This window comes from Rattus norvegicus, chromosome 4, assembly GCF_021556685.1.
Source record: "Rattus norvegicus strain SHRSP/BbbUtx chromosome 4, alternate assembly SHRSP_T2T, whole genome shotgun sequence".
In the NCBI taxonomy this organism is placed as follows: Eukaryota; Metazoa; Chordata; class Mammalia; order Rodentia; family Muridae; genus Rattus; species Rattus norvegicus.
This window is the reverse complement of record NC_141537.1, coordinates 139,989,617-140,015,529: the sequence shown is the minus strand read 5'-3', so window position 1 is coordinate 140,015,529 and position 25,913 is coordinate 139,989,617. Positions and strand designations below refer to the sequence as shown.

The window sequence follows — 25,913 nt, the reverse complement described above, 5'->3', positions numbered from 1 at the left end:
ATATGAAGCTCAAAATGAAGGAAGACAAAAATGTGAATGTTTCAGTTCTTCTTAGAAGGGGAAACAAAATGTTCATGGAAGGAAGTACAGGGACAAATAGTGGAGCAGAGACTGAAGGAAAGGCCATCCAGAAACTGCCTCATCTGGGGACCCATCCCATATATAGCCACCAAACCCAGGCACTATTGCTGATGCCAAGAAGTGCTTGCTGGCAGGAGCCTGATATGAATGTCTCCGGAGAGGTTCTGATATAGATTAAGATGCTTGAAGCTAACCATCAGACAGCACAGGGACCCCAGCGGAGGAGTTAGAGAAAGGCCTGAAGGAGCTGAAGTGGTTTGCAACCCCATAAGAAGAACAATAATAATCAACCAACCAGAACCTCCATAGTTCCCAGGGATTAAACCACCAACCAAAGAGTATGCATGGCCATGGTGGTACCCATGGCTCCCGCTGTATATGTAGCAGATGATGGAATTATCTGTCATCAATAGGAGGAGAGTCCCTCGTCTTGTGAAGGCTCTTTTCTACAATGTAGGGGAATGCCAGGGTTTTGAGGTAGGAGTGGGAGCATCCTCATAGAAGTAGGGTGAGAGGGCATGGGAGAGGGAGGGATCAGGGAAGGGGGTAGCATTTGAAGTGTAAATACATAAAATATCCAATAAAAAATACATCTGGCATCCATAACTTTCATATCTGGCTACAGTGGGGCAGTGGGATATAGTACATCATTCCTACACTAATAGATATTCTGACCTGTGGACTTGACCAGACTTCAACACCATTTCCTCTCCTTTTATATCAACACAGTTGTCTTATGATTCTAATGATTTGACAGTGATTGATGATATATTAATATGTTAATCTAAATCAAAATTTTATTCGTGGATGTATGGCATTCTTCCTAGGTTTCATTTTCTTGGGTTTCAGATTATTTTCAACTAAGTATCCTACACCTGACAGTTTTGAATGCATATTTCATCTTTCTAATCAGTACAGAAAGCCATCTAGAGATGAACTATCTTCTCAAATTCCAAATTCATGATGTTTTAAAAAGTGTGGTGTGAGAGGAGAGAGACGAATAGTTGGTTATATACACATGATGTATTTAAACTGAAAATGTTAAAAAGTTTTGTCTGTAAAACTATTGAGTTAAAAAAAATGTTACCACGAAACATCAGGGAGCTACATACTTCAGATAGGACAGACATTTAAATTAGCAGAAGTTTCTTCCATTTCTTTCTTTTTGTCTAGTTTGCTTTCGAGGCAAAATCTCAATGTGCAACACTGGCTGACCTAAATCTTGCTATGTAGCTCAGTCTAGCCTCAAAATTGTAGTGATCCTCCTTAATCAGTTTCCTGGATGATAGGATATCTAATACACATCACCATCCCCAGACAGCACAAATTTTCTAAGGGCAAGTTTGCTGGCATGTTATAAAAACATATGCTGCTTTCCTTACACTTGATTATTACATTTGTTACTTATTAATTTTATCTATCGTCTGAGAAAGAGAATTACTAAGTCAGATAGGATCCCCTGAACTTTCAGAAATGCTCTTGCCTCAGCCTGGCCTGAATGCTCTTCATAATAACATGTACATTTGTTATTCCTTTCTTTTCCTAACATGAAACAAGCAAGTGATGGATGCCATGTTGGAGAGGAGAAAGCAAGCTCAGAGGCACATTGCAATCATTTTAAATGCTTCCCATTCACAACTTCGATACAAGTCTTTACTGAAACTATGTGGAAACAAAATAAATGAAATTGGAATGACATTAAACAGATTTATCAACAGTAATTGATAGAGGATAAACTATTTTGTTAGCAGCTCATTTTTTAAATTAAATGTTATCCAAATGTTTGCAGACTAAGAACTGTATAACTGTGAGCTTTAAAGGGTGGGTTTGTTATTTATCTTACAATGGTCTGCTTATAAGAATCTTTTTATAATTATTGATGAAATAGACATGTAACTATCAGTACACACAATCATGCCAAACTTTTTGTTTTCTGTAACATCCCTACCTCCTTCCGTTCCACTTTGTGTCTTTCTTGGGAGCCCAAGACCTATTCATTTTATAAATTCCATCATTTACAATTTTTTGAGTGTACCATTATATCACCTAATCTTACAAACACAAAAACATGGACAATAAAACTACCCCATTGATTACCATAGAGTGAAGAAGCATTAGTACATTGCTATCTGGGAACTGAACTGAACTGATTTGATCAAAAATATTATTTTGTGATAATATTTTATTTTACAATTCCTGGAATATTGTACCCACTATTAAGTGCATTTCTCTAAGACTGTATAATAATTTATTTCCTTCTTCCTCAATATTGCAAATAATTTTATGTTTAGGCACGAACATGCTCAAGTTGATGGAGACGACCCATCTAATACCTTTGCCTTTGGACTCAGAGTTCAACAGCTAGTTATCTTAATAAGCTTTATAATCATTTTAGAAGGCACTATTGTGTTCAAATCTTACCTAGATGAAACTTTTACGACTACTTAAAACAAAGAAAATTATTATAAAACATAGTTTATGGATTTTATAATTTTCATCAAAGTAAAGGTCTATCATGTATTCATAGTAGTGTAATTTTCTATCATGAACAAATGTATTTACTAAATTGCTGAAATCATAATTCTATAGTGGAGCTATTACTATGCAATGTGGAATAAAATGTGGTAGTAATTCTAGGGAAAACAAGGAGAGATTGGTTTTGTCATCATTATGTAACTATGAGAAAGTGCTTAAAGATGAATAACAAACAAATAATAAGAGAGTAATAGTTATTCCATTTTTAATCTACACAAACAGCTTTGAATAGCATTTAAATCATTTAGCATACAAGTCCCATATACCATTTGATATCCAGATTCCATGGTGGAAGGGATGAAAGGAGAAAGCTAATCCTCAAGGACTTCTGACTCTGTGCTCTGATTTGTACCAATGTTTCAAGGTACGGCAGGCCTCAGAGGAGTAAAATCTACACATGCACACAAATGCACATGTGCAGACATGCATGCACTCATATGTACATGAGTGGTAGAAGATGATAGATGATACATAGTCAGGTAGATGTATGTATGGATAGATAGATAAATTGATTGATTGATTGATAGATGACAGAGCAATAATATTTAAGTTAATCTCTAAATCAAACAAAGATTTGGATGTATTTTGAGTTTTAAACGAGTCATCAATATCTGACACCCCACTCTCCACAGTATCCTGTAATTTTTTCCCATTGTTCTCTCAGTTCATTCACCTTCTTGTCTGGACCACATGCATCTGCCTACTGCACATGCTCCTTTTGCCTCTGGATACTTCGTCTGTTTGCCTTTTTCCCCCATTTTCATAGTGTTAGCACACCTTGGTATTTCAGTTGATTTTCCTCTCACATTTGCATTGGCAAATAGCAAAGGATGAACTAGATAAGTAAGAAGTAGTTTTCAGGCTAAGCAGAGGGCCAGAGAGCACGGAAGCATCAGGGAGTGCATGAAAAATTCATAAAGGAAAATGTGTTTTCCCAGCCTGTAGACAAAAAAAAAAATGTGTTTATAATGGCCACTCTTGAACAGAAATTCACAAGTTGAAGAAAAATGAAGGCCTCCAATCTAAAACAAAACACAATGGTCCTAAGCTGTCTGAAGTACACATAAGATGCATGCCTGTAGTCAATGTAAACCTGAGTACATCTTCTGGATTTAAGCTAAAGTAACAATTGTCCTTACACCTCATGCTGTTTTCTCCTGAATTATACACAGGAGAACTCTTGCACCACTTTTCAAAGATTAGAAAGCAAATCCCCTCTAAATGCCTTTTATATTGAACTCCAAAGTAGCATTTACCTGCTTTGACAGTCTTTCAACATCACATGAGATTGCTAGATCAAATGCCTGGAAGTTTCCATGACAGATATATGCAAGCATTTCACCAACCTTCTATTGCAACTCTTTACATTTCTTGAGGGACAACAGGTACTCGTGGCTATCGAATAACTGTTGATCTGTTATTCGGTTGACCTGTAAAATCTGTTTCTCAGTTCTGTGACAAATTTCTGAAAAGAAAACTTAAAAGGAAAAAGAGAAAGAAGGAAAAGTATTTTGGATTATGATTTCAGAGGTCTTCTTTCAGAGTCATCTGCTTGGATAGCTTCTAGCCAAAGTCAGGTTTAACAATCGTGGCAACTGTAGTGTGGAAAAGGGTACTTACTTTGTGGAAAGAAAATCCATAAGCAACCAGAAAGGGTTAGGAACAAAATGTATCTATTTAGGAGACATCTTAATCCAGAGGTCTTCTAATCAGGGTTAAAATTATAAATTTCTCATTACCTCCTAAAATAGTGGCACTTGATAGACACTAAATTTTCCCACATGAGCCTGTGGAAGACCCTTCCCATCCAAAGCTCAATCAGCAACTTGGCATTGTAAATCTTTGTTATCCTTCTTTCGTATCCATTCCTTAATAGTTTGTATGTTAATAATAATCTATATTTGTCAGTCATCCTGATGCTGACACAGGATACTCTCCATAATACAAAAGACCCTCCACAAATGTACTTTAACTTGTGATTACTATCCACTATACTTAGTCTTATTCTTAATGTTTACTGATGTCGAGTCCAAGTAATATGAAATTCTTCTTTTACCATTTTAAGTGCTTTGTTTGGTGGTTTTTAATATTGTCCTGAAGTTTTTGAATTCTTACTACTATAGAAGATATTTTTACACATTCAAAGAAATGCTAAATTCTGTTTTACTTGGCACTCAGGTCCTGGAATTCAACACCTCAATTTATGTCTTGATAGAATTGGAAATTTTGAACACTTACATCTACAGTGTCAGATTATTTAATTTAGAATATTTTTAAGTTTCACACAAATGGCAATGTGTATCATAATTTTATACTTTCTTCTGCTTGTCTAATAATCCATTTAGGCCTATGTCTATTCTGTTAATCCAACCAACCGTTGGAATTATTATTTCCTTCTACTCTCTGGCTATCATAGACAATGCTTCCATGAATGAATACTTATGTAAATGGTTTTGAGTAAACATGCTTTTTTAAAAAGAAATTGTGGCATATTAATATCTTCTTGAGGGCATCAATACACACATTTTAGAAAGTTACATTTTCATAAGCACTTTTGTAAATGCTCAAATCATCTAATTTTGTATCTTTATATCTTTACTCATCATTGGCCAGCCAGCATTACCTTAGTATTCTTATAATTAAGGGGAAATGACAGAAAGATGCCATAAACATGTATACCATCACATAATGTAGGCTAGAACAATGAAACTGAATACACACTGTGAAACATATCAGCTAACTGTGGCTGTGAAATGATTTGCTTGCTTTTACTGAAAGACAAATGGAAAACATAGTATATTCTATATACCATAGTGGTTATCATACAAACACTTATCTTAAAGAAAATATTTGGATATAAATAAAGATATAATCAAATGAACAAGCATACAAAGACATGTCAGTCACCATTGCTATAAAGTTTGTTGCATTTTATTGGCTTCATTAAGTTTCAGAATTATCTGAAAGCAATAATATATGTATTCGTATGAGATTGAATTATAATATAAAATTTTCTATCAATGGTATGACATAAAATTAAGTATCAATATTGTTATCAAATCACAATAAACTAAAACATAGAGGGAGATAACAAATTTTCAAAAGAAAATTTTGTAAATGGAGTAGGGTCATAAACATAGAAGTATAAAAGAGTAATTATTATGGAAAGTGAGACATTGGGTACCAATAGATAATTAATATTAAAATATGGCTAAATATTTGTTTTGTTATGTTCTTTTTTAACTCATAAGGGAGGATGTCTATGTGGGTATGCTCATCATGGTGCTATTGTGCACAGGTCAGAGGACAACTACAAGCAGTCAGATACCTCCTTGAAAAATGGAACCCCAAAATCAACTCATGTTTTCCACCTAGACAAGTGTTTAGCCCTTCAAGAGGACCAGTATTTGTTTTGTAGTAAGTATTATATAATATCAAAAAACAATTATTTAAAAGAACTAAAGAATTAGCATAATACCCATAAAGGACCAATTTATTTCCAGGGTGAAAGGGGATGCTGGGTCCTTGCAGGAACAATTTAACACATTTAGTCACATAGTTAATGGTGGTGGGCAAGAAGAAAATTAAAACATGTAACAATACCAAATATGTCTTTAAACATGTGACAAACTCTCCTTATCATAACTTTAAAAAAGTAGTATTTGTGAAATGACACCGCCAAGCATGATTAAAAGAGTTCTAGAATACACTGGGATAACTGTAACCCTTTAGGAATAATTAGACACTGTCCAGAAGCAATATAAGGCCATAACGCACAATCAACAGACAAGATTACAAACCAATTCACAGCATTACAGAGCTTAGCGCCTGAAGATGCCTTAGACTTAAATAAATGGGCCATTGCGACTAACATGTGTAATATCTGTAGCAAGAATTTACTGGGCAGTTACCACGCTGACCATTTTATTTATGGTTGTTAAGTACATTGCATTGAAAATGATGTCTTTACTCCTCCTCCACAACAGTGATACTGAGTACACTGAGGCTCAAAGTAGTTAAATAATTTGGCAAAGGCTCCACCTATTGCTGACTTCCTATCCTGATGGCAACGTTGGATCATACATTAATAGAAGCGAAGTGATCAGGGATATCTTAGCTTAGAGTGTGTACGTAGTAATGGCAGAATTCGAATGATTACTAGAGACCTTAGAGTTAAGCCTGCCCAGGCTCATAATTGACCAGGAAAGACTTGTCTCACTTGCCTTGTTAGGTCACAGCCAACTTTTACCAGTGAATCTTTCTGCTTCACTCATCAGCAAGTCAGGAACTGTCAAAGCTGTAAAAAAAAAACCACCATCCAAATCTCAACTTTTCACTCAGGGAGCCAGTTAGGAGCCTTCTCTGAACGCCTGATCCTGTCACTCTAGGTCTCTCTGCTGGAGGTTGATGTTTAGATGGCGGTCATTGCCCAGGTGATTTGAACGGAAGCCAGGTGTGTGTTATTCTCATAATGTCTCTGGCTTCTGTCAGGAGCTAAAGTTCACTGGCATTGAGACTTTGAGAAATGTTTGTAAGAGATGTGGCTCTGAGGATCAAGAGGATCAGATTTCATATAGTTCTCAAAGCTGGCAAAGAAATAGGCCATAAGTATTGGCCCTTCCATTACATATCCAGAAGCTATATATAGTCCAGGCATATATATGTGCCTGTTTTGCTTCTTTGGGGGTGGATATTTTGTTGCACTATCCAGGAGGGTGACTATAAACCTCATGAAGTATCTAGAGCTGCAGACCCCATTGGATATATCTGAATGTATAATTTCTGAAATCAGTTTGCCAGCATTTTAATTCTGGAGAAATGAGAATGGCAGCAGACACATACGACCAAACTGAAAAGCAAACAGGGAGGAGGACGCATTTCTATAATGTCATTTATAAAAAACATTACCTTTCATTTAACTCTTGAATCAAATTTTGACTGCATCACATTATAGGTGTTGTCTAACACATACAGTATCATTTCAGAAAGCATAAAGCGACTGGCTGCAGTGGGTTGTTGTGAAAATTGCCAACTCCTCCATTGTCCTTTTGGCTTTGGCTAGAATATTACACAGGTGAGGTGGTCTACTCACTCAGCTCCCGTCGTTCAATATATTAATTGGGAGTCCATTTCTAATCAGTAAGTTCACTCAAATGTTTCTATTATATTAGGTCTGCGTTCTGTGTGGTTGTTTCATTCATACTTGGATGGTGGAAACCATCTCACACGAGGCTGCCTGCTTACATAGGTTGGCACTTCTAGCTGTCTTATCTAAAACTGTTTGTCCCCTAATGGATGTGGTCTACAAAACCATGAGGCAAACATTAGCTTGTAAATCTAAATAATTGCACAAGTGAGATACCATTAAGATAAGAATCAGATTTATTTAGGATAACTGAAACACTGATGCCCATCCAAACCAGGTTTATTGTAAGTATGAAATGCTGGTCTCAATTCACAGTTATTTAATTCTCTTAATAACAATATGAAATGCACTAAGTCAATTTTACAAATGATTAACCTATAAAACACAGAGTTGCAAAGATTTATTTTTTAGCATTGGTCATCTAAGGTATGGAATACCAAACAACCTCGGTGACTTAACAACATTCTTTTAGCCCCTATGTTCTAAGATATTTTATTAATCTTCCTCTGCCTATAATTGAAACTTTCCACGAATAGGGTATCAACAACACTTCCCCTTTAATAACTGTGTTGTATACTCTCCATATTGTTAATCAAAAACTTGCTACACTCTGAGGTCTGTTGGTCCCCGTGTACAGCAATTTTTATGTAGTGTATTTCTGAATGTATGATTTCTGAAATCTGTTTGCCAGCATTTCAATTTCAGTCCTCATTAGTTCCGGACACATACAAACTAGGAAGCAAGCAGGGAGGAGGGAAGTTATATTTACTTTGTCTTTTATAAAAAAAATGTTTCATTTAATTCTTGAATCAATATTTGACAGCATTGCGTGATAGGTGTTGTCTCGGACCTAACAGTATCACTTCAGCAAGGTGGAAAGGGTAGTGAGATTCTGCCTCTAAGTACTACCTTGCCCCAAAGGGTTAAGGTCAGTTGATTTTCCTGCCTTGTCAGTGGCCAGCTGCAGTGTTGAGCTCCACTCAAAGGCAAAGACTAAGAGTTCCTGTCTTGAGTCAGCTCTAAAGGCTACACAATTAGCACAAACTACTGTATTGATTTTTAGTAGTTTTGTGCTCCAAATAAAATGAGCCCATTCTGATTTTTATTTCTTTATCGATTATATTTGTGTGTGTTTGCTTAGAGGGGATTTTCTACATAAGTTATTGGCTCCCCTTCTTTTTATTTTACCATTATGCTGTGAATTAATTTTTCTTTTTATATTTTTAGACATTAAATGAGAAGATAAAGAGGGAGCCCATTTATAAAATGTAATATGTGGACATATTTTCCTACAAAGTACCACAAACTTAAAGTTTCTGCCTTCCAAAGGAATTGGGCTTCATATGTGAAGTCTGCATTTTGATTTTCAATTTTCTGTTAAAAATATTTGTCATTATCCTGTCTACTGCTAGGACTGTGATGATTCCATTGAATACTCAGTCATGCAAGGAAGGGGAAATTGACAGATGAGTTCAATAAACAGCATTGTGCTGATCTGGCTGAGTCTCCAAACAGAGACAGAAGGAAGCACAAATGAACCAGGTAGGTGTGTATCACCAACAATGGGGGCTAATCAATGTATCCCAAGTGAGAAGAGGACAGAGCAGGCGAATAATGAAGTGCGCATGTTAGTCTGAATGAGGATCCGCCAACAATGGCATCAGCAGAAACTGGGTAATTATGCACATGTGTGCGCTACATAATAAAATCCAACACAAAGGTACAGAGAGGTACATAATAATACCCAATCTGAACACACCAGAACAAATCAGAATCCTGAAAGAAAAACAGCTACAGGTATGAGAGATACCTCAACAGTTAAAAGGACTTGTGGCTCATATGGCAGCATATATATACATATATACATATATATATATATATATACACACATAGATGTATATATATATGTGTGTGTGTTTTCAGTATATTTTTTCATTAAAATATTCTAAAACTTATAATAAAATGCATATTAGATATTATGATGCATTTGACAAACAAGCAACATTTATTGAGAGGTAAAGATTTCCGGTAATTGTAGTATTCTTGAATTATTGTTCCCAAGTAGTAAATGTTAATCTCTCCATGGACTAATAAAGAAATATGTATTTTGAGTTATTTTTCTCACCAGATTTTAGATTTGCACTTCCCACACAGTTTCACCTATCACCCTGTATCCGCAGATACATTGCTGTAACAGATCATTAGGAGTCTGATAGGGTTTTATCGGTAGTTTTGAAGTCTTAGGGCTGTGTTCTAACTAAAGGAATTAAGTACCATAAAACAAGGACTAGAGCTCTGGCTGGCCACTGCCAGTCTGTAACATCTTAGCTAGGAAGCTGGAATATAAAGTCTTAGCTTTGTTGTACAAGCCTTCTTCATTTTAGGTCGGAGAGCTTCCCTCTCCTTTGAATTTTCTCTCTCCTCCTACTGAGATACCTTTTGAACCTTCTTTTATCAATTCAGTCATCTGTGACCTTCTAATGTGGAGAATATCACTGAAGATATTTTTGACAAGAGAAATGAGGTGATTCAGTTATTGTCCTCACTTGCCATAAAGGGCAGAGGTAAGTAGACAGAATTTGGGGAAATTTAAAATAAGTAATAGCATTTCCTCTGGTTTAGAAGCAAGACAAGTAGAACAAAAAGATTCATGTACGTGGCAAACAGTAATGCCTTAAATGAAACTTTGACTGTGTTCAGAGATTAGTGCCTGACAACGCTTCTGCAAAATGGTTAACCTGCATTTATTTACCTTCTCAAAGATCTTCAATAGGTAAATTCCCTAAGAAGGCTTCCAGGGGATAATTACACTGTGTTTAGATAAAAATAGAACAAAACTTTAAATACCACGAAATGAAAACAGGAGAAAAAAATCTTGTTTGTTGTTTTTCTTTTGTTTTACTGTGCATCATGATAAACATTATATAATCTATTTTATACAGGGAAAACTGATATTTCAAGAGTTAATTACAAACTTCTATAAGTGGGACTTAGTTTAAAAACAGGTGTGCTCTGCTATAAACTCTGGTACTTTTCATTTTAGATTGTAATTAATACAAAAATAGAACAGCAAAATGCAATCCTATGTATTGATGTGCTAAGGGTTTTCTGTATTACATTGGATGACCTTGCAAAGGTAAATTTGAAGATTCAAGCAATTGGTTACCAACCAAAAACTCCTGTCTCTACCAGTAAAACTAAGTTTTCCCAAAATTAATTCAAGATATTCCACAGCCATAATCTTTAGCATAGATGAAATAAGAAGTGAAACTAAGTGACTCCAAATGTTAATGAATATGAAATTAGAGGGACTTCTCCAATTAGTATGGTTATTTCCTATATCCGAAGATAATGCAAAATGTAACTGATAAAAATGTGTATGTGTGTGTGTGTGTGTGTGTGTGTGTGTGTGTGTGTGTGTGTCTTTGTGTGGTGAATGAATGTATGTGGCATATATGAATTGTGTTCTATTGTGAGGGCTATTATGTTGTGTGTTTGCATTTGTTGTATGTATATGTGGTATATATGTGCATGAGCATATATATTTATATTTATATATTCATATTTTAAATTTGTAGAAGTAGGGTGGTGTGTTGTATATGGTTCATGAGAGTGTGGGTGCATGTGTGTATAGAATATGTGTTTGTGATATATGTATATGTTTGGTCCATGTATGTCCACGAGTATATATGTATATGGCATTTGCACGTTTGTGTATATGTGTGGGATAATGTGTGCGTGTGTGTGTGCGTGTGCATGTGTGCGTGTGCATGTGTGTGTGTGTGTGTGTTACATATGTCTCATTCATGTACGTTTCATTTCAATGCAAAGGCCAGAACAAAATTTCAACTGTCTTGCTCTATTATAACATCAAACTAGTGTTTTGAGCTATGATTACTATTGAACCACTAGCTCATCATTCTATCTAGGCTGGTAGTTGAGAGAACTTTCATGATTCACATGTCTCCACCTCACCTCTCATTCTGGGATTACAGACATGTGCTGTCATTTCTGGCCATTTAGGTACTTTGAGTCCAAATTTATGTTCATTTTCACTACTATAATGTAAGTGTTTTGTGTACTGAATCATGATTTTTGCCCCTTAAGGGAGCTGTTTTCATCTTACTAGTTAATTTTACAAGTGTGTACATGCTGGCATGTGTGTGCACATGCACATGCACCAATGCATGTATAATTTTTGATACACACATATAATACTAATGTTGATAGTTTGTTCTCGAAAACTTTTTCTAAAACTCTAGTTTTTAAGTAGCATCCCAAATCCTAATTATTTCCTGACCACTAGCTTTGTATATGACAGTCACACAGACAGACAGACGAGGAGGGAGAGAGAGAAGAAAGGAGGGAGGGAGGGAAGGAAGAAGAAATAAAGGAAGAAACAAAGGAAGTAAGAGAATATTATAAAAATTTAGAAGCCATACCTGAGAGTACAAATATCAACTCTTCTCCAGAGTGAGGGTATAATTTATAAGCAAAACAAGCTAAAAATTGCTTAGTCTAATAATATTTAAGTACTTTTTCATAAAATTAAATACCCATAGTTACATAGGAAATAATTATGAAATAATTACTCAAGTAAAATTATGAAAATTAAATTAAAGAACTCAAATGTATGTGAGAAATAATCCATCTTAATACTCAGTAAAGAGTAAAATATTCAAGTGTAACTATCTTACATCTCATTTTAATAGCAAAATTAAAATTCATCAGATTGCCCACACAAATATATGGTTTGTGTTTGCTTACTGGTTTGTTTACTTGCTTGCTTGTTTAATTAAGTCGGATCGCATGTAACCCTGACTGGACTCAGACTTAATATGCAAGTGACCTTGAAGCTCTGAGTCTCCTGCCCATAGCTTCCCATACATGATGCATAGTATCAGTACAAATTGTAAAAGACAGTTTACAAATCTCCATTACATACAGAGATGATTCTATCTGTACTCAGTGGATGTACATTTTTCAGAAGACAAGTTTATGAGGTTGATAGCAAAAGTCTCCATGATTTGCCAATGAAAACATGCCAATTTCTGAATGAGAAGAGGTTGTTGTATACACACTACATAAATACCCGAAGAAAAGTTTCCTTTATAAAAGGAAATTGATTAGTAAGGTCGTTCTAAGAATTGGGATCCCACATGATTAAGCGATCTGTAGTTTTCTATTTTGCTTGCTATGTCTACAATGAGCTTTATTACTTTTATAATCAGAAAAATTGTAATATTCATTTTGGAAAATGTTAAAGCTAAATCAAGAAGTTACTCATTAAAAATTATCATAAGATTTTAATATTTTAATAACACTTTTCATGATTAAATTCTCTGATGATTACAAATTTAGAACCACACTGTTTTGCAGTCTAACTGGCTTCTTCTACTTAAGATCCTATGTTCATGTCCCCATATTTCCAAATATTTTTCTTAAAAGCTAGACACCAGTAACATTTTAATACCTGCTGTATCATGTCTTGATTCTTCATGACTTATATTTCTGAAATATAAGATGATGTATTTATGGATTGCAGAAATATATTTGCTGAATAATTCTACATGCAATTGTTATACAGGATATATATATATATATATACATATATATATATATGCTTCAGGCATAGATAGTGGCTGGCTCTTATATTGAAAATCAAGTAATCTATACTCCACACTTCATGACACCAATGATAATTTTGCTGTAAAATAACGGCGTAACAAACCCAGAAGCAAGGATATACACAGAGCAAGCCAAAAATCCAAATTGTTCATCGTATAGAATTGTACTGTTGTGCTCTTCAACAGCTTAACAAATACTTCTCGAGTGAGTTGGTGATGTAAATAGAGAAGGGCCAATAAGGCACTTACTAAGCACCTGAGACCCTGAGTTTAAGTCGCTGGACTTAGAAAGTGGAAAAAGAGAATTAATTCCCTCAAAATGTTGTGATATATATACAAGTGTCTTGGCATACAGGCACACAAAATAATTAAGTAAATAAATGTAACGATTATTTCAAAAGACAATAATAGTTATTATTCTCATAGAAGTTTGCTAATATGAATAAATCTTAACTTGCTGTGTAATCTGTGATGTAAATAATTTAGAAACCCTAGTCATGTAATGAAATTGAAGCAAATGTGTTGTAATAGATCTTTACTTCAGGGTCAGGATGTGAATTCATGGTATCCTGTTCAAAATAATAAGTACAGTCACAAAATATGCGGTCTATTCAAGAATATATTCAGCATGCAAATTATGATTACAGCCCAGGTGTAAACAGCATGACTGCTGGTGATGGGTTGATATCACTAGCAGCATTATCTAGGTAAATGGTGTCATTCTGCCTTTAATTCAAGGTGCAGAAGAAACCACCCCACTCACCCTAGTTTCTGATGACAGAAAAATCCCTTAGAGACCAGCACAAAACAAGTTACAAAAATTATATACATTGTTTTATGAATTGTATTCTCTCTGGTATAATGTCATCAAAACTTAAGGCATGCTAAGTTCACAAGAACCTCTGTAAGTAACTCAGAGTCCTAGAAACGCTAAAACATAAAATACTTCAACTTTGAACATAGTTCTTTAGCCAGGAACAATGGTCACTTGCAACCATGTGTGGGTTCCTTGCATAGGTCAAAGGCTGATGACTTGTGTGTTAAACACTTCACTCAAAGCTGAACATTGAGATCTGAACTATGCGAAATGTGCAGATCAAATGGAGCTGAGCCAAATTCTCTTCTTCTCCCATGGGCTCTCAAGAATGCAATCGTCCTCTAGTCTCTTTTTTTGACAAACTATCCTTCATCCTTCCTCCAGCAAATCACATGGTTCCTCATACAAAATGATGACAGTAAACGTACCCCTTCCTCCTTATGATCATAACTAAATACAGATCCTCAGATGCTGTGTAGACTAAACTTGTGTCCTATAACCATCTCTGGAAGATCACCTGCAAATTATCTGTGAATATGGAAGGATTCCAGTGTATCACAATATGAGCTTCTGACCTGTTTCTATACTTATAGCCCAATAACATATTTATGGTTGAGTTTACGTATGATCTATGTACTTCTTCCTTTCTCTGTGTCCCTGTTTGGATCTCTGAGACAAATAAATGACCCCAGTTCAATACACTATTAAAACTATTTTCTTTTTAAATATCAGTCAACAACAATGTTTCATTTTCACTTTTTAAAATAATTGAATGAACCTTATAATCTATTAAAGAATAATTTGAATATAACCTGTTATACCATAGATACAATTGTCTTCACTGAATGGCTGCATTGAAGAAAGCAGAATTCTTTGGAACACCTCATTTTTATCATGATATCCCCAGGCATGTTTGTCTGATTTCTTAAGGCAACTCCAAGAGTTGATGCCAGAAACCTGAAGTATTTACAGACACCTACACACTGATCTTCGATGATCTTTGTAGCAATGAACTCAAACAGTGCCACTTCCTGTCTCTCATTCTGAGTCAGCCAAGCTAATCAGTACTCAGTGCTCAGCTTAGACTGGGACTGTGAACAAAGAGCCATTTAGAGATGCTGAAATGTGTACTGTGTACTTGCCAAGCTGAGGAGATTCATCCAGGAGAACATATCTTATTTCAAGAATATAAATGAATTAATCAGTAAGCTTGCTACCCCTTGCCAGAAACATCCCTGATTAAATTTAATGTAGTGAATTTGTGCAATCACCAGCAAACTAACCACTGATTAAACAAAGGCCTCAGAACACTAATTCTTCTAATGTATGGTTATTTCTGCTCTCCTATGAAGGGCACCCTTGAAAACTTTACTGATTTGAAAGGTTCTCCATTGGGAGAACTTAACGTGGGGGCTTTTATTTATTTTTGTGAAGGTAGTCCAGTCATTTACAGAAAGGACAAAGAATGCATCCAACATTTAGACAAATGCTTACTTGGCGGGCTTGTCACACGGCACTGTAAGTTTTTGCTACCGTGTAGGCCACTAAAGAAGTCAATTAATCACAGGAGAAGTAGCCATCTAATTCCCTATCTCTTATGGCACCAAAAAGAGAAGAAACTGCAGCGAGCTACTTATTCTAAAGAGAAGGACTTGGAAGTGAACAGCAAGGAGTCCGATGTTCTGACTCCCGTAACACTAACCTTTATATATGGTGTTATTTTGCACTGATACAAATCTCAAAGGAGATAAAGGGATTCTAGAATCTGTATTCAGAGACTGAGATTTTCTGTGAGTGGTTCATTACTGTTCTTATAGAAAAACAACTGGTAATAGATGTGAGATAGATAGATAGATAGATAGATAGATAGATAGATAGATAGATAGATAGATAGATAGACAGATGAAAGATTGATAGAAGAGAAAGATGATAAAAATGTATAGCTATTCAGATAAAGACACAAAGACAGACAGATAGATGTAGATAAAAAGAAAGAAAAATATATAGGTGATAGATGGTGGATAATAATGACAGATGATAGATACAAAAATGACAGATAACGATAGAGTTAACTATTTGAACCAATCTTAGATTGCAGATAAAAGACAAAACACAGTAATCAAAACGTAATTCATAAAATAATTCCACCAGTAGACTATGGCTATGTAGTTTAGCAAACATTCAGTACTCACTGAATTAATTCATGTAACAGGTTTAAATACTTATCAAACCATATTCTTATGATATATATATGTATATATATATTATATATATATTGCTGTAACTGAGTTATATTCTCTGTAGGCTAACAATATTTCCTTTGGTGATTTAACAGGTTTCCTATTTTGACTCAGATAGAAATACAAATACAGCACATATACATATATGTGTATATATACATATATGGTACTTAAAGTATATTTTTATTGTTAACAATGGTTCAGACATCTCTGATACTGATCCATAATAAATGTATTGATTTGATCTTTTGACTCAAAGCGTGAAAAAAAGGAAAAGGACCCCCTTTCTATACTTACTATCAAAAACCACAGCTAACATTTTTTTTGTCTTACAGAATGCTTTCAAATTCTTTAATATAATTCTTCCCATCACCTCCTCAACTCCAATCCAAGTGTGAAGAACATCCGGAGAAATTATTTAGAGCAATGGAATTGAAGCAGATAGATCATTACAGAGATATCAAGACCCCATAAGCTTACTCTGGAACTGTAGATGTCAAAACTAAAAACAATACTGTGGCTTTTCTTAAGAATATATAAAAGTCCACTCCTTTTAGACAACAGAATAATTCACTTCAGGAAGCTATGGGTATTTTTATATATCTATAGAAAAGTGTCTTTGGTTGGGGGTCATCATAACTAATTAACATGTTCTCTCAGCAGCTATGGGTACCAGCACTGGACTTGAACATTACTAGGTCTTTAATCAGGTGATCACTGATTCATAAGTGAGTCACTGAAGCATCTCTCATCCTGCTGAATTATTGGACATTGAGAAAATCAGGCAGAGCTGGGGGCAGCAGTCATTGTCTTCAGTTCTGTAGCCTCTAATAAGCCAAGAAGACTTCAATGGTTAGTTTTAAACCAAAGTCAAACAAATGGTCATGGTTCTACTAAATGGGTCACAAAACAAAACAAAACAATACAAAGCAAAAGACATGAATGTGAGAGAAGAAAGGGTTGACAGGATTAGAAAGGTGATAAGAGGAGGGCTGTTCATGAGAGCAATGAGAATGCAGTATGTGCTTTTATAAAAGCGACATACACCAATTTCAATAAAGGTTATTTTTAAACAGTGAGAAAAATGGGATGAATTTGAAGACACAATTATATCCAAACCTTGAGTTTATGGTTTTTAATGGGCACTTCCTTATGCTTTCTTATGAAGGTCTTTAGTTATGGCTGAAATACGAATTTCCCTATATAAGCCCAGTAATTTGCCTTTAATATTCTATAACTGTAGAAAGGAATCCTATTAAGACCTGGGATGCAATTTCAATACTCTTTTCATTTCTAATGAATCTCTCTTGCTTTGATTTGTGTACATCATTTTAGAATTTCACAAGCCAGCTGTGAAATTGCTGATTTGTCTCCAGTGTGAATTTCTTTGTCAGGAAGGAAAATGCCTCTTTGAAAGAGTCCCCTTGCTATGAAGAGACCAGATATTTATGTTCCTCCTCCAAACACACACAAGCCAATTCAAAGGGACCTACTCATTCCTCGAGTAAAAGGCAATATCGTCTCAGGAAATGGTTTTCAGTAGCTTTTAGGCTACCCACTACTGTTAGGCTTGGCACATACACACCGGGAAAGCAGGTGAATGCTATCTTCCAGAGACAGGCAAAGTTCACTCCTCAGAAACTCTTTACATCCCTGAAAGGGAAATTCCCCTGGCTGCATCTTTGTTTCTGTGAGACAAAAAGAATCCATGCCAACAAACGCATTTGATTCCTACTTTATTTCCCTTTAAAATTCTACAACAAAGAATTGGATTTTAGTATTGTTTGTTTACGTTACAAGAGCAATTAGCATTTCTTTCAGAGTTTCGAAAGTGGATTTCCTACTGGAGAAGCTATAGCAGAAAACCTGTAGCCAATCAGATTAACTGATGAGCTGGCCAATATTCACAATGCCAGTGACCTTTGCTTTCCTAGAATTCAACACGAATGCTTCTGAGAATACACCACATATTTTACTGATTTTTTTTCCTTTTCTTTTTTTCGGAGCTGGGGACCGAACCCAGGGCCTTGCACTTGCTAGGCAAGCTCTCTACCACTGAGCTAAATCCCCAACCCCTTACCGATATTTTTAAATTGGTAAACTACTCAAAAGATCAATGTTATATTTTTAGTCAATGAATCAGTTTACATAGGAGACACCATACATTCTTCAACAGTACTCACTAAATAAAACAGTTAATATATGTGGTCTTAACACATAATGAATATTTTGTTCAGATATATGGGACCCTAAATGGTATAATAGCATATATGAAGAAAAAAGAAAACCCTTCAAAGAAACCAAATATCCATTTTGTGGAAGTAGATTCTATTTTTAGTGTGAGTAAGAAAGTTATAAGAAGAATATGAATAGAAATTTAAGAAGGGAAATTAATGGTGGGATGTATTTTCTCATGTGGTTTTAAAATGTCTATCTCAGACTCACTTCTAACCTTGTTAACTAGTTGCATTCTACCATCCACCATGAGGAAAAGAACACCAGAGTGATCAGTAAATGACTTCCAAATGACTGAAGAAACAGTGAAGTGTATTTTTGTACTGTGTAGTGGGGAGAAGATATAGTATGTATAATGTATCCATGTAAGCATATGTGTGTGCAAATGCACATGCACACATGGGAGTCAGAGGACAATAATGGCTATATTTCTCTACCACTCCATACCTTTAAAGGTTTTTTTTAATTATTGCATTTATTTATTGGGAGATGGTGCATGTGTGTCATTATATGCTTGTAGAGCTCAGACAATAAGTTTTTCTTTCTATCAGTTGGGTCTAGGGGATTAAATTTAGGGGCCATTTTGTTTTCCCCATGGAGGCATCATGCTAGCACATCTCCACCTTAATTTTTAGGACATGGTTTTGGAACCTGACTCGTACATAGCTCATAAATTAGCTAGGCTAGCTGACCAGTGATCTGCATATATTACTCCAGTGATCTGCATATATTACTCCAGTGATCTGCATATATTACTCCAAACACTAGAATTACAGGTCTGTTCTCCCATGTCTACCTTTTAAATTATTAATTAGTTAATTACGTTCTATATGGATCACAGCTTTCCCCTCCTTTCTTTCCTCCCAGTCCGTCTCTCTCACCTTCCCTCCCCCATACCCCCTTTTCTCCTCAGAAAATGGGAGGACTCCCATAAATTTCAACCAGCCTTAGCATATCAAGTTGCAGTAGTTCTAGGCACATCTCCAATTGTGGCCAGAGAAGGCAGCCCAGTTAAGTGACAGGGACTCATGGGCGGGCAACTTGTCAGAGACAGCCTTCGCTCTTGCTGTTAGGAGTCCCCACTTGCCCAATTGTTACAACTACAGAAGGTCTAAGTCAGTCCCATGGACGCTTTCTGTTTGATGACTTAGTCAGGCCTGAAGGAGGCAGAGAGATCAAGGACACCACAAGAAAAGTTACAGAACCATAAGGGCCCAGAAGCCACGTGGAGTTTCCATGTGGTTCTTACTCACAATTCTGTTAATCATGCTGTGCAATGCAATCATGATCTGTGTATGTGTGCATGTAAATATATTTATTTTTGAACTGCAGGATATATAAAATTCATCATTATTATTATTGTTGCTGCTGTTGTTAATTTTTCTTCCAGAAGATAGGATATTTAACTGGATCCATAGCTGCCGGAAAAAAAGTTGACCATTTTGCTGCTGGGGATGAGACTATAAGACCTGGCAGTCACAGCACCAAGAATGTGTTTACGGCAAAGCCTTGCTCCAGGATATTAGAAGGCGCTCTAAGGGTTGTGGGGTGAATACTTCACCTTTCAAATGGAAGAAACTCTAGTCTCTGTCTTCATGCTCTTTCTCTTCTAGAGAAATGTTAACTTCTGTTACTGCAGTATTAAAAACTCCTGTTATTCAATGTCGTTTTGGATGCAAGGAAGGGAAATTCAGTGCAAAGTAAGATGAATGGGGAATGTTAAATACAATTCATATCTGGCTTTTGCATTCATGAACCTCAGCAAACTACTCAGAGACACACATTTCTCATGCTACATACAATGCCACATGGCTTATAAGACAGGGTCCAGGTGGTGAAACCTACCCTTTCTTTTCAGTAGGAACGTATGAAGGTTGCTTCCTTTAGTTCAGCAAGAAGAATCCTATTCTCTCACACCAAGCTGCAGACATTTCCAAGTGAGCTCTAGCTGAAATCCACCTGGGAGAAGTGCCGACAACACAATATGAATCTGAAAAAAATAAAAGAAAAGATAGTTTTAGTTTTCAATGCAAATGAACCTGGGAAGAAAAAGAAACAATTATGTAAGAAAAAAAAGCTGTTCCAGTTGAGGATATAGAGCAGAAGATGGAAGAAATATTTTAGATTTCTCTCTTGCGTTATATTTTGTAGTCTATGCTGAGCTTCCAACACATGTAAATGATGTAGAGAAAGGCCTAGAACTGGCGTTTGCTATTCCACATTAAGGGTATAGGAGAAATACACAGAGGATGACAAGGATGAAAACTCTGAATCTGGCTGTGGACCAAAAGGGCATTTTTTTTCCAGCTGGAGAAAAATCTGGTAATAAGTAGAGACAATGAGATTTGTGAGGCATGCGACAAATGGCACAGAAGATGGGAGAGGGAAAATAAAGTGAAGATGACAGCAACTTTGGGACTTATTGGACAGAAATAAAATCACTTTCAACGTGTGTCCCCCACATACTGATCCTCGGGCTGATTTATCTGATCACATCTGACAATAATACAAATGGAAGATGTCCAGCCATTCTCAAGGTACACCTTCTGTCAGAAAATTAAACAACCGACTTCTGCGTCAGAGGGAGATAGCACACTGAACAGAGAGAGCCATGAAGCCAGCTTGTCTGGCATTATTTCCTCTGGTCTATATAAATCCTGAACTGTTTCGATGTGCATCTTCACAGCCTGGAATAGTTTGTACTCAGGCTTCTATCCCAGATGGCAAATGTAGCAAATTAAATTCAAATAAAAATTGCAGAAACTTCTTGAGCATAAGGTGCCCAGAACCTTCTCTGTGTCCATGCCATGCAACTAAGGCCATTCACATAGATATTGTATAATGTGTCTGGGTTTTTTCTTTTTCTTTTTCCATTTTAATGTGTGTGGGCATAAGTATGGTGGGGTACGCGTGTGTTTGAATGCTCAGATTTGTACAGGAACATGGCTATGTTCAAGTGAAATACTGAGGTTAAAGTCAGGAATCCTTGAACACTTTTCCACCTCCTTCATTGAGGCCGACTTTCCCAGTCATAGCAAGAGCTCTCTGATATGGCTAGTTGCTTTAGTGAGCCCATTCTGGAATTTCTGGATCACCATAACCACTCAGTATCTTGGGGTCTGAACTCCAGTCCTCACATTTGTGCTGCAAATATTTAACCACTAAGTCCTCAGCAGAACGCCATCACATGTTATTTGTGTGTGTGTCTCTCTGTGTGTGTGTGTGTGTGTGTGTGTGTGTGTGTGTTTTAGATTTATTAGTGGCTTTTACAGAAAACTGCTCAGTCTTGTCATTTGGATACTCTAAGCACATTATGCTCTACTATTAAGACAAAATTTGGATTTCCTAAAGGAAAACAAACAAAACCCAAAACTACATACTAGTGTACTACAGAGTCAACGTTGTTCCTCAATGTTGCAAATCCATTACAAAAATCTTAATTGTGCTGTTGAAGACTTTGAATAGTCCATCTTCTCATTGCTGCCTGAAATGGCTCTAACCTAATCACTTACCGAAAAGCTGAATCGTTAGCACGATGAGGGCCATGCTTTGACTTTTACAGATAATTTAGTGTATCGTTTTGTATTGTGGTAACAGTTTTCCCATTCTAAAGGTCCAAAGAGCCTAAATGGAGGGTCTGAGGCTCAAGCGAGGAATCATCCACAAACTAATGGTGATAGAACAGAAGAGAGCAAAGACCGCCGTGAGGCCGGCCGTAAGACAAAGGAAGGCGTGTTACAACCGTCCCATTGAATTAAGTCAGTCAGGCTGAAGATGGCTCACATGAAGAGTACTAGCTCTTCCTAGGATTTCTCGCAACCATGTAGCCGTCTGTGACGTATACTCAGGAGGAACGCTCCCTCCGACATAGTAGGAAAATGTATAGGTTCTTCCTTTGGTGCTGAGTTTGGCTTCAAGCTCCTGGGTTCTAGAGATCATCTTCCTACCTTGGCTTTCCCAACTACCATGACTACAGAGGTGTACTATTTATTGTGCTTCGCTCATCATTCACAATAGTGCCCCAGAGCTTATTAATATTAAGAGAATATCAGTTTTTATTTTGTATTTCTCCTTAAGACTCAACCATGGTAGTGACACTCTGTCACTGAGCTCTATACCCAGTGGTTTTTGTTTTACTCCCGTTGACCCCCATACTTCTTTTAGACAAGATCTCTCTTGTGTATTTTGTGATTGTCTATTTCCCTGACTGTCATGGTAGTTGTAATGTAGACCAAGCTAGTCTTAAGCCCACAGAAATGTCTGCCTCTGGAGTGCTGGAATTAGAGATGTATGCTACTGCATCGTCAGCCTTACTGATTTTTTTTAAAAAGTTTTGAATCACACAGGCAGGAGGAAGAACTGAATGTGTTTAGTGGTAGTGCTCTTGGCTAAGGCTCTGTGTTCAATCCCCATCGTCAGAAGACAGAAAGCTACAGAGTGAGAACCCATCTCATCTGCAACACCCCAAAAAGGTTTATTGAGACAAGGTCTCCCTATATTGTACAGGTAAAACCAAGTATCATACTGCATTCCAGGAATTGCAGCATGCAGGAAGCATACAGGTTAACCACTACAAGGTTGAGGTCTATATAGCAAGGTCCTGTTTAAGAAACAAGCAAAACTATGCTGACTATTTTAAATAGTAATTCAGCTGACTGGACATAACACTAATAATAATAGTAGTAGTAGTAGTAGTAGTAGTAGTAGTAGAAGTAGTAGTAGTAGTAGAAGAAGTAGTAATGCACGTGTTTCACTCCTGGGAACTTTGGTTTTTTTTTACTAAGTATCTACTACACAAGCCCACGTATATTACTTTAACACATAATTGCTTACTTTACCATAATTTATCAAAATAAACTGTATAAGTGCTCTATGAATGATTACCCTGAATATAAAGTACAATATATCACTAAAAAGGGATAGGTACTGGCATATTGGTATATGGTATTTGAAAGGATGAAATGGAAGGACAAATTATGTAATTATATGTAATTACAAAAACCAAAGAAATAATTTCAAAAATAATAGACAGAAAATCATGTAGGGAAAATTAGGAAATTTTTCTCTGACTAAAAATAGAGTGCCATCATCTTCTTGGTGAACTGTAATTTCTTTTAATTTTTCATCTTATTTTGGTGAACATGCTCCAGAATGTTTCATACAGAAATGAAAACTTATAGATGTAATGCACAGTGCCACTACCAAGCAATGCTGTAGTCATGCCTACTTGTTAATCCAAAAGCCACAGGTTTATACTAAATATCCACCTGAGGGGAAGCTCTCAGTCCTTACCTGGGGCTGATTAACTCTTCAGTTTCTGTGTGGCCTTCACTTCCACTGCTTGAAACCCTTTCAAGAATTATTTTATGTTTCTGACTTTCTTTTGTTTTTTAACAGGATCTGACTACAAAGTCGATGTAGTTTAGGCTATATGTGTTGGATCTTGCAAACTCCAGATTTCATTATATTTTGTAATGCTCTTATCTACTCTGTTACTTGCTATATATTTAATAAATTCATTCATTTGAAATTAAATAACAACTACTACAGACTTTTTATGTTGGTTTTGAACTCATGATACTCCCACCTCCATCAATCACTTAAGTATTTAAGTTATGGACTACACAACTATACTTGGTATATAAAATATAGATTTTAAAAATCCTGCTTTTAAAATTACTTCATTGCTTCTTGGGTAATTTGAGCATTTGGGCTAATATCTACTTATCAGTGAGTGCATACCATGTGTATTTATATAGAAGGGGTGGTGGAGGGGTTAGGGGGCTGATGGACAGGAAACTCAGAAAGGTAATAACATTTGAAATATAAATAAGAAATACCCAATTTAATAAAAAATGGAAGAAAAAATAAAATGAAGTCAGTTTTTGCATATGATTGTTTTAACTGCATGAGCATGTGTGCATGACCATGGAAGGGTTAAATCCATGGACCTGGAGTTACTGATGCCTGTGAGCTTCAATGTCAGTGCTGGAAAGCTAGTGTGGGTTCTTGCAAGAGGAATAAGTGCAGGGAGCTAAATTTCCAGCCTTGTGTATTCAAATATTAAAGAATGTTTTTAAATTAATTTATCATTGTAAGTGTTCTGATATTTTTAAATATGACTGGAGTGATGGTTCTGGGTTTAAGAGTATTTGAAAACCAGAGCTCAGACCTCAGATTCCACAGAAGAAGCCAGGTATTCTACCATGCAACTAATGCCTACTATGAAGAATGGGTTGAGGACTACAGGGTCACTGAGCCATGCTAGCCTAAGCCAATAAAACTGGAGCATAGGATTCAGTAAATACCCTGCCACAATGAATAAGCGAAGAATGAAACAGGACAAAAGACACAGTGGTCTCTTGTGTTCTTTTGAATGCACATGAATGAATAAATAAATATTTACAATTTAAAAATCACTTGAATAGTAATTCTCTTAAGTTAATGAGAGCAATCCTTAACTATGGGTCATTTAGTATTTTCTGGAAAATATTGGTAGTACAGAAATATTTTTAGTTGCCAATAGAGGGATCAGGGATATATTACATATTGAATGAATGATAAATTTGATGAAGTTGGAAGGTAGTTGTCTTATTGGAATTTCACAAACATAATAAAACTGATACAAAATATGACCATGCCTGATGATTAAACAGACAGAAAAACACCATTCTCTAGTAGTTCAGCCATATAATATTTTATCTCAAATAAAATATTTCATTCAGTTACTACTTAGGATTCCCTATAAGTGATTAGGAAGTAACTTTCTACATGCATACTAGAAGGATAACCTAAAAATCCCTTCGAATATTCAATGAAGAACACAAAAATATCAGAAAGTAGTAAGATATAATCAACTATACGAAAATAATTGAAAATGATAATTTAATAAATTTTTGCACGTATGATCAAACTGACTTCATTAGCAATAAAAAGTTACATTCTACCACAAGTAAGCACTCTAATTAATCAAAAATTACTGAGTAGAGCTCTTTGGAAGTTAATGTATCAGAAGAGAGATAAAGGAAATTCCAAACATATAAACTAGGTGGTGAAATGATGGCTGTTTTGCTTTGTTTTATTAATTGTTAAGTCTCAAAACTTAAGCCATATATATATACATATATATATATATATGTATATGTATACACACACACACACACACACACACACACACACTCACGCACACTACTACTTTCCTATGGAACTTTCAATGGAATAGATTACTATAT

The 25,913-nt window shown here is 35.8% G+C and overlaps 1 protein-coding gene across 4 annotated transcripts in view; it reads right to left on the bottom strand.

Moving 5' to 3' along the window:
* Cntn4 (contactin 4) overlaps window positions 1-25,913 on the bottom strand; it is a 993,738-nt gene that overhangs the window by 817,519 nt on the left and 150,306 nt on the right. For all 4 annotated transcript variants that reach the window (NM_053879.2, XM_087655634.1, XM_087655636.1 and 1 more), the window contains 1 exon segment: window positions 20,527-20,671. The gene's annotated coding sequence lies outside the window, so the exon portion shown is untranslated.